Below are 7,354 nucleotides of genomic sequence, written 5' to 3' on the forward strand. Positions count from 1 at the left end.
GCACATTCGCGCTTTTCTTTTCCATTGTCCTGTATTAATTTGTCATAGCTTAATTTTAAATCATGCATACTACGGTTCTCACAGCCACAACTGTCTATTATAAGGTCATAACTCTGGCAGAACCCTCACACTCAGGACATATTTCGTTGCGGTTTCGACAACGAACTATTCATGATACCAATTTTATGCGGTTTAGCTACTTATCTATCTGTTTTATAAGTGTCTGTATGGCACTTTACCTTTCCAGCTGTAATTTATGCACTAAATGGTAAGATGGTTGTCTTGGTCGTCAATATAGTTTTTTATTTACAATCTTATGACGCATTAAAGGAGAGCCACATTATCAAATCAGTTAAAATCACTACACAGTACTTTGTCGATTCCTACTCCCTTGCGTTGTACGGTCTAGAGTAAGAGGCGACATGGTGATTGGTAATGTGTGGTGATTTTTAAATGATTTGACGATAGGATTCTCCCTATTATTGACGACAATTCAGCACCAAAGATGGAAATTTCCTGAGAAACTTTTCCTGCGAAGTGTAAATCTCACGTTTCGGCAGATTGCCATCTTCAGTTTCAATAAGAAATAATTAATCGTTTGCGTTTGTGCATGTACGATTCCGTACAAAATCTGACTGTACTGATTGTTCCTTTCTTCTTATGTTTGATGACGTCAGTGTGCGAAAATGCGTAATTTATATTTTATACAAAAACCCTCTCGGGAAATTTGTGACTATCTTCGGCACTAAAGAGTAATATACTTTTTCTCGCCAAAGTAATTTTTTTATCGCCACGACGCATCTAATGAGAACACCATTAGCAAATGACAAATTCAATACAAATAAATTGTCGCATCCTTCTCTGCATTATGTTACGAAATGGAGTAACAGGCGACAGGGTACTTCGTAGTGCTTTCAACAGATCTGACGAAGAGGTTCTAACTCAAAGCATCCCCAATTGATAAAAAATAAAAATAAAATATTTTGGCGACCAAGTAAAGTGTATTACCATTTAGTGTGAAATTTACAGTTGATGTGGAAAAATAAAGTGCGACCTAGTTCATTGTGTAACTGTTTCGCGTACTATCGTAGTACATGACTACCGCTCTGACTCTGGTTGCCGGTGGGATATTTCGCCGCCCCCCAGAGTTGGCCCAGGACAGCCTTCCGGTGTAATCGCTGAACCCCCTGCTCCAGTTTTTTGTGGGCGACCGGCTACTGGCTGCCCCAAGAGAATCCGAGTGTTTGGATGGCTACCACGTCCGCGGCCGACTGCAGCCTCCCATTCTGTGTATATACGGAGCATATTTCGCTGCACCATATGCTTGCTGCACATCTGCTCCTGTGTTTTACCTTACTGCAAAGCTTGTGATGTAAGCAGATTTTTAAACACTCTGATTCAGTATCTGTTCAATTTTCCGCTGTTTTTGTCAAACTAAGATCTTGGCTGGTTCTGATGTAACAAAGCAAACACGTTCCCTTTAACATACAACTGCTTGAAATTGACCGTCAGTGTTGATATCAGTTTTTTTTACTTACACGGATCTGCCGGAACATTATGACCACGGACCTCCTATCGATATAAACCCGTCCAGGCGATAGCAGCCTCACATGGCGAGGAATGACTGCTAGTCAGACACATGTAAAGGGACACAGTGTTCTGTATGCCGAAAGCATCAAACAAGAAAGACAACGAAAACACGTAAAAAAATACACACAAGAAAGGGCAAGCATGAACAATACACACACACACACACACACACAGAGAGAGAGAGAGAGAGAGAGAGAGAGAGAGAGAGAGAACACTTGAGCAAACAATAGAATTTCAAATGGAACGTCAGACGACGTAAGAAAACAGTCGAACATCAGCTGAAGCCACGCATACAGTATGAAATCAAACACTGTGTTTGGAGCTTCTGTTTGGCAAAAGCTTGCGAGTGCTGTTATTGAAAATAGCGTGCACGGTGTTTTATGCACTTCCATCTTCATAGGAGAAACATATGCGTGATGACAACAACATCGAAACAAACTTGTAGCATTAACGAAATATTTTCGCGCAACGAAATTACGGTGAAAGCTCTTCAAATATCTTCATAAAAACATCGAGTTGTCACAGATGACAAAGCTGCGCGATCAGTAATGAATGTTCTCCGAATCCTCTCGAACCGATAATGGGGATAAAAGAAAGTTTAGATAAAAATGTTTGAGGTGTAATTTTTATTTCCGAATGTTATCACAAAGCACAAAACATCTCACGTTTCCAGAGTTAAATAAAATAAAAACACGCGGAAGCGCAAATGAGCCGAAACATGTTTGGGTTAGAAAATATAGTGTTTTATTTAAATAGACGGAACCGTATTCTGCAACGATGTTATGTTTGAGCTTACGCCGAGTTACAGTTGAATCTTGTACGCCAAATAAACTTTATAGAAATGATAAGCAATTCATAAATAACTAACTGAGTAATTTGTTGATATGAAACGTACGCACTATTCACAATATTTTAAATTTATTTTCTAATAATCCCGCTACAATCAGATTACAGTTGACATTTCAGTTCCAAACAGTGCCTGTAACAGTTGCAACTGAGCTTCCTCTGTAGCGTAGAATATAACTGGCGCTCCTGGCCATCACTGCTTCAAATCGATGCCGTTCTGGGCGTCTGTAAGCGGAAATGAAACTACAACGGCAGCATAAGAACAACCTAGCAACAAGTAACACATATTGTGCTAATCATGAGGCAGCCACATATGTCCGTCTGCATTTATTCGCTGCCTATGGAATTCTGTTAAATCGATAATTTTACGTAAGCACACTACTGTAAGAAAAACTTCGATGCATTACTTAACACTGCAGACACCTACACGTCTACATGAGGCCAGTAAATGAGGTAAGAGACGTTTGCAAGTTCTAACTCCACGTCGAGTTGTGGACTAGTACAACACTATCGAAATTAGCTGCAAGTATGTCTCTCATTATTAGACTATAATTACGGGACTGTCACACTTGAAAATAAAGAACATTAACAAAGAACACAGAGACTATAGTTCGGTAAGTAACTCAGTAATGCTCTATATCGAATAGCGAATATAGCTATACAACGGGAAAATTTTGTAGAAAATCAGAGAATCAGGCAAAACCATTATTAAATTAATACACGTAGACTTAGATATGAAGTAATAGTAATGTATGATTCTGTGCAGAATATTCAGCGAGCCTGCAACAATACTACTGTATGTAGAGAGATACGCCTTACGAAACGAGAAGCAACGGCAAGAGTGTCTTGGCACTCTGTGTCTTACGCAGTCCGAATCTCAGTCACAGCGCCAGTTTCCCCTGACTACATCTATTTATTCCGGACAGCCTGTCTCGTCACACCAAACAATATCTTCTTTTAGAAAAATTATGCCATAAATCTCTTTTGGCCACGATTCGATTTGGAACAGGTTTATCAGTTACCCAATTTTCGCATCTGGTCATCAACTTCCTTCGGTAGTATCGAATTTCAAAGCTTCTATTTTCTTCTAGCATGTACTGATTATCATCCATGTCAGTGTTGGTGAGCCTCATTTGCGTGAATCTGTGCGTTATGTTGCCTATTTCAGAAGAAGGCCTTCTGTCCGAGAGCTTATATATACAGGGTGAGTCCCTAACGTTACCGCTGGATATATTTCGTAAACCACATCAAATACTGACGAATCGATTCCACAGACCGAACGTGAGGAGAGGGGCTAGTGTAATTGGTTAATACAAACCATAAGAAAATGCAAGGAAGTATGTTTTTTAACACAAACCTACGTTTTTTTCAATGGACCCCGTTAGTTTTGTTAGCACATCTGAAAATATAAACAAATACGTAAACAGTGCCGTTTGTTGCATTGTAAAATGTTAATTACATCCGGAGATATTGTAACCTAAAGTTGACGCTTGAGTACCACTCCTCCGCTGTTCGATCGTGTGTATCGGAGAGCACCGAATTACGTAGGGATCCAAAGGGAACGGTGATGGACCTTAGGTACAGAAGAGACTGGAACAGCACATTACGTCCACAGAGAAGAACATGGTCAAGTGGCCGGTGAGCCTTATATATATATATATATATATATATATATATATATATATATAAGGCTCATCGGCCACCTACCGTAGCGGTCGCGCGGTTCCGGACTGTAGCGCCTAGAACCGCTCGGCCACCCTGGCCGGCTCGGTGGCTCAGATGGATAGAGCGTCTGCCATGTAAGCAGGAGATCCCGAGTTCGAGTCCCGGTCGGGGCACACATTTTCATCTGTCCCCGTTGACGTATGTCAACGCCTGTAAGCAGCTAAGGGTGTTCATTTCATTGTAATTTCATTCTAACGAACTGCTTGGTCACCGATGGTATCTGTTCTTTCGGACATGTCCGAAAGAACAGATACCATCTTAGTAAAAAAAACTCCATTACCAACATCTCACTGAGTTTGAACGAGATCGTGAAAAATTACTAAGAGAAGCTGGATGTTCCTTCTGTGATACTGCAGAAAGACGTGGCTGGAAAATAGAACGCTGTACATTGTTACTGGCAGCGGTGGTCACGGGAGAGTGGGGTCGCAATAATACCGGGCTGCAGTGAGGTTCGTGGCACTGCCGAGAGGGAAGACAATAGTGCTGGCATACCGTGCAGCAGCTGCTGCAGCGATTGGAGCAGCAGTTGGCACTACAGTGAAACTACGAACTGTTGCAAAATCGGTTACTGGAAGGACAGCTCCGAGCCAGAGGGCCTGTAGTATGCATTCCACTCACCCCAAACCCCCACCATTTACGACTTCAGTGGTGTCACGTGACAGCTCATTGGAGGGCAGGACGGAGGCCTGTTGTGTTTCCTGATGAAAACTCGTTCTGTATCGGAGATAGTGATGGCCTTGTTTTGGTTAAGAGGAGACCACTCTGCTTGCTAGACACACTGGACCTACACCTGGAGATATTGTCTGGAGTGCGATTTCGTATGACAGCAGGAGCGCTCTCGTGATTATCCCACCCACCCTGACTGCAAATTTGCACTTCAGTCTGGTGATTCCACCTGATGTAGCTGCTAATCATAAACAGCATTCCAGGGCGTGTTTTCCAGAGGGAGACGCTCTCCTATATACCTAACCCAACAGTCTCTGCAGAGTGTCGACATGTTGCCTTGGTTGAAAATTATTAAATTACTAAAATCGCTATTAAAATAGGGGTTGGTGGTAGAAGGGTGAATATTTTGGGTTGTGTGTATTTTTTAATGCCACACCATAAAAAATAAAAATAACAAGTTCTGTCCAAAAATAAGAAAAAAACTTTTGGGATGGCCTGCCCTTATCACTTAAGGGTATGAAAAATAGATTACGACCGACTCTCAGACCTACCGAATATACATGTAAAATTTCATCAGAATCGATCGAGTCGTTTCGGAGGAGTATGGCAACTAATACTGTGACACGAGAATTTTATATATAAGGATTTCACAATTTCATTGACTTACCTCGCGTTTACATTAATCTGTGATCTTACAGTGTTAATCACTTAGCGGTCTAAGGCGCTGCAGTCCTGGACTGTGCGGCTGGTCCCGGCGGAGGTTCGAGTCTTCCTTCGGGCATGGGTGTGTGTGTGTTTGTCCTTAGGATAATTTAGCTTAAGCAGTGTGTAAGCTTAGGGACTGATGGCCTTAGCAGTTAAGTGCCGTAAGGTTTCACACACATTTTTTTGTTAATCACTTAAATATGTTACCTGGACAAAAGTGTTCGCGAAATTTCATTACTCAACATTAATTACTTTTTGGTGTTGTGATTTCATTTCCTCGTGTATTTACTGTTACTACAGATTTGAGCCGGTGGGGGGGGGGGGGGGGGGGGCTGTGGCCTGGCTGCATGCGTTGACATCTATAAGTTCAACGTTGCGTAGCGTCGGAGGACGACGTTTCAGGACATGGTTTCTGCACTAAATGCGTATCTCGTCATACTCTGCCAACCCTCGAAATTGGTCGGAGTCGTTTTCTCACACTCTTATGCAAGCGAAAATTTCAGATCTTCGCTAGGACTGTATGAGTTTAGGTGAATAAAATATTCTACAACTGTGTTTACATATAGTACTTGAATACAGTTGTTACGTACTGTAGCGTATAACGTTGGGGAGTTTTGCAGTTACAGATATTTCCTATTATCTCTGGACAATTCTTTCTGCCCTTATTCTGATTAATTAAATTCAAACATCATTTCTGAGTTTAGAATTTCATTTTTTTAAGCAACTAGCTGATTAAAACTAAGCTGTGCGTAATTAATCCAATTACAGTTTTAATAAATTTCTGATGCTGCGTAATCCAGTATTCCAGTTGCAGCGTATTAAAATCAGACTTTTTGTGCCACGGCAATCAGCAGGATTCCCTTTTGGTGTCCGCGATTCGAATGCGAAAATAAGAAAAAGTCTCAGCGCAATTTATAACAGCTGATACCGTGTTATGTACGTGAAGGAGAACTTTTGGCAAAAATGGAGGAAGGGAATAAAATAAAGATAACGTATCTTCTAACTTCTTGTGGACGTGCCAGTTTGTGGAAAGGGTAATATGCGATGGAATCAGAAAAATTACGTTTGTCAAACAGGTAACTGTTTAATTATTTTTAGTATAAATAAAGGATTTTGAGAAAAGATTCTGCATGTTTTCCTGTCGATGAAGGATTGGGTGCTTGTAACTTCTCCGGTGAATCATCGCTTTGCAGCGACTTGCGTAGGTTAGTGGAGAGTGAGGTGATACAATCGACCAGGTAGGTTACTAGAAAATGACCCTCTTCTGACAAGAAACGGGTCAAATGGTTTAAATGGCTCTTAGCACTATGGGACTTAACATCTGAGGTCATCAGACCCTTAGGACTTGGAACTACTTAAACCTAACTAACCTAAGGAAAGCACACACTTCCATGCCCGAGGCAGGATTCGAACCTGCGACCGTAGCAGCAGAGGACTGAAGCGCCTAGAACCGCTCGGCCACAACGGCTGGCGACAGTAAATGTAAGAAACCCTTGAAAAGTAAACATATTACCTGTGTTCAAACAAAACTTCAGAACTTCGTTGTCATTTTGTTTTGTTCAGAATACAAAAACCAACGCATATTTCTTACGTCATGTCAACGCGACGTTTTTATTTTGAAACCAGACAGAAATTCTTTTATTTTCGTCAGTTGTTGATAGTTAGGAACAACACAATCTACTTCATAATTATTGAGTTAGAGGTTTCAAAATAATTTGCACAGAAATTCGAAATGTAAAATGAAAATTGTCATTGCAATCATGTAGTTACAAAATTATGATTCTAAAAATAAATATTAGCAAATATTACTGTGCAATAAAGA

At 40.9% G+C, this 7,354-nt stretch overlaps 1 non-coding gene across 1 annotated transcript; it reads left to right on the plus strand.

The window, feature by feature from the left end:
- The first annotated feature begins 4,200 nt into the window (after window positions 1–4,200).
- Window positions 4,201–4,274, plus strand: Trnat-ugu (transfer RNA threonine (anticodon UGU)). The gene has a single exon. It is a non-coding gene; the product is annotated as a tRNA-Thr (tRNA).
- The last annotated feature ends 3,080 nt before the right edge of the window (window positions 4,275–7,354 follow it).

Source organism: Schistocerca cancellata, chromosome 3 (genome assembly GCF_023864275.1).
Source record: "Schistocerca cancellata isolate TAMUIC-IGC-003103 chromosome 3, iqSchCanc2.1, whole genome shotgun sequence".
Lineage (NCBI taxonomy): Eukaryota > Metazoa > Arthropoda > Insecta > Orthoptera > Acrididae > Schistocerca > Schistocerca cancellata.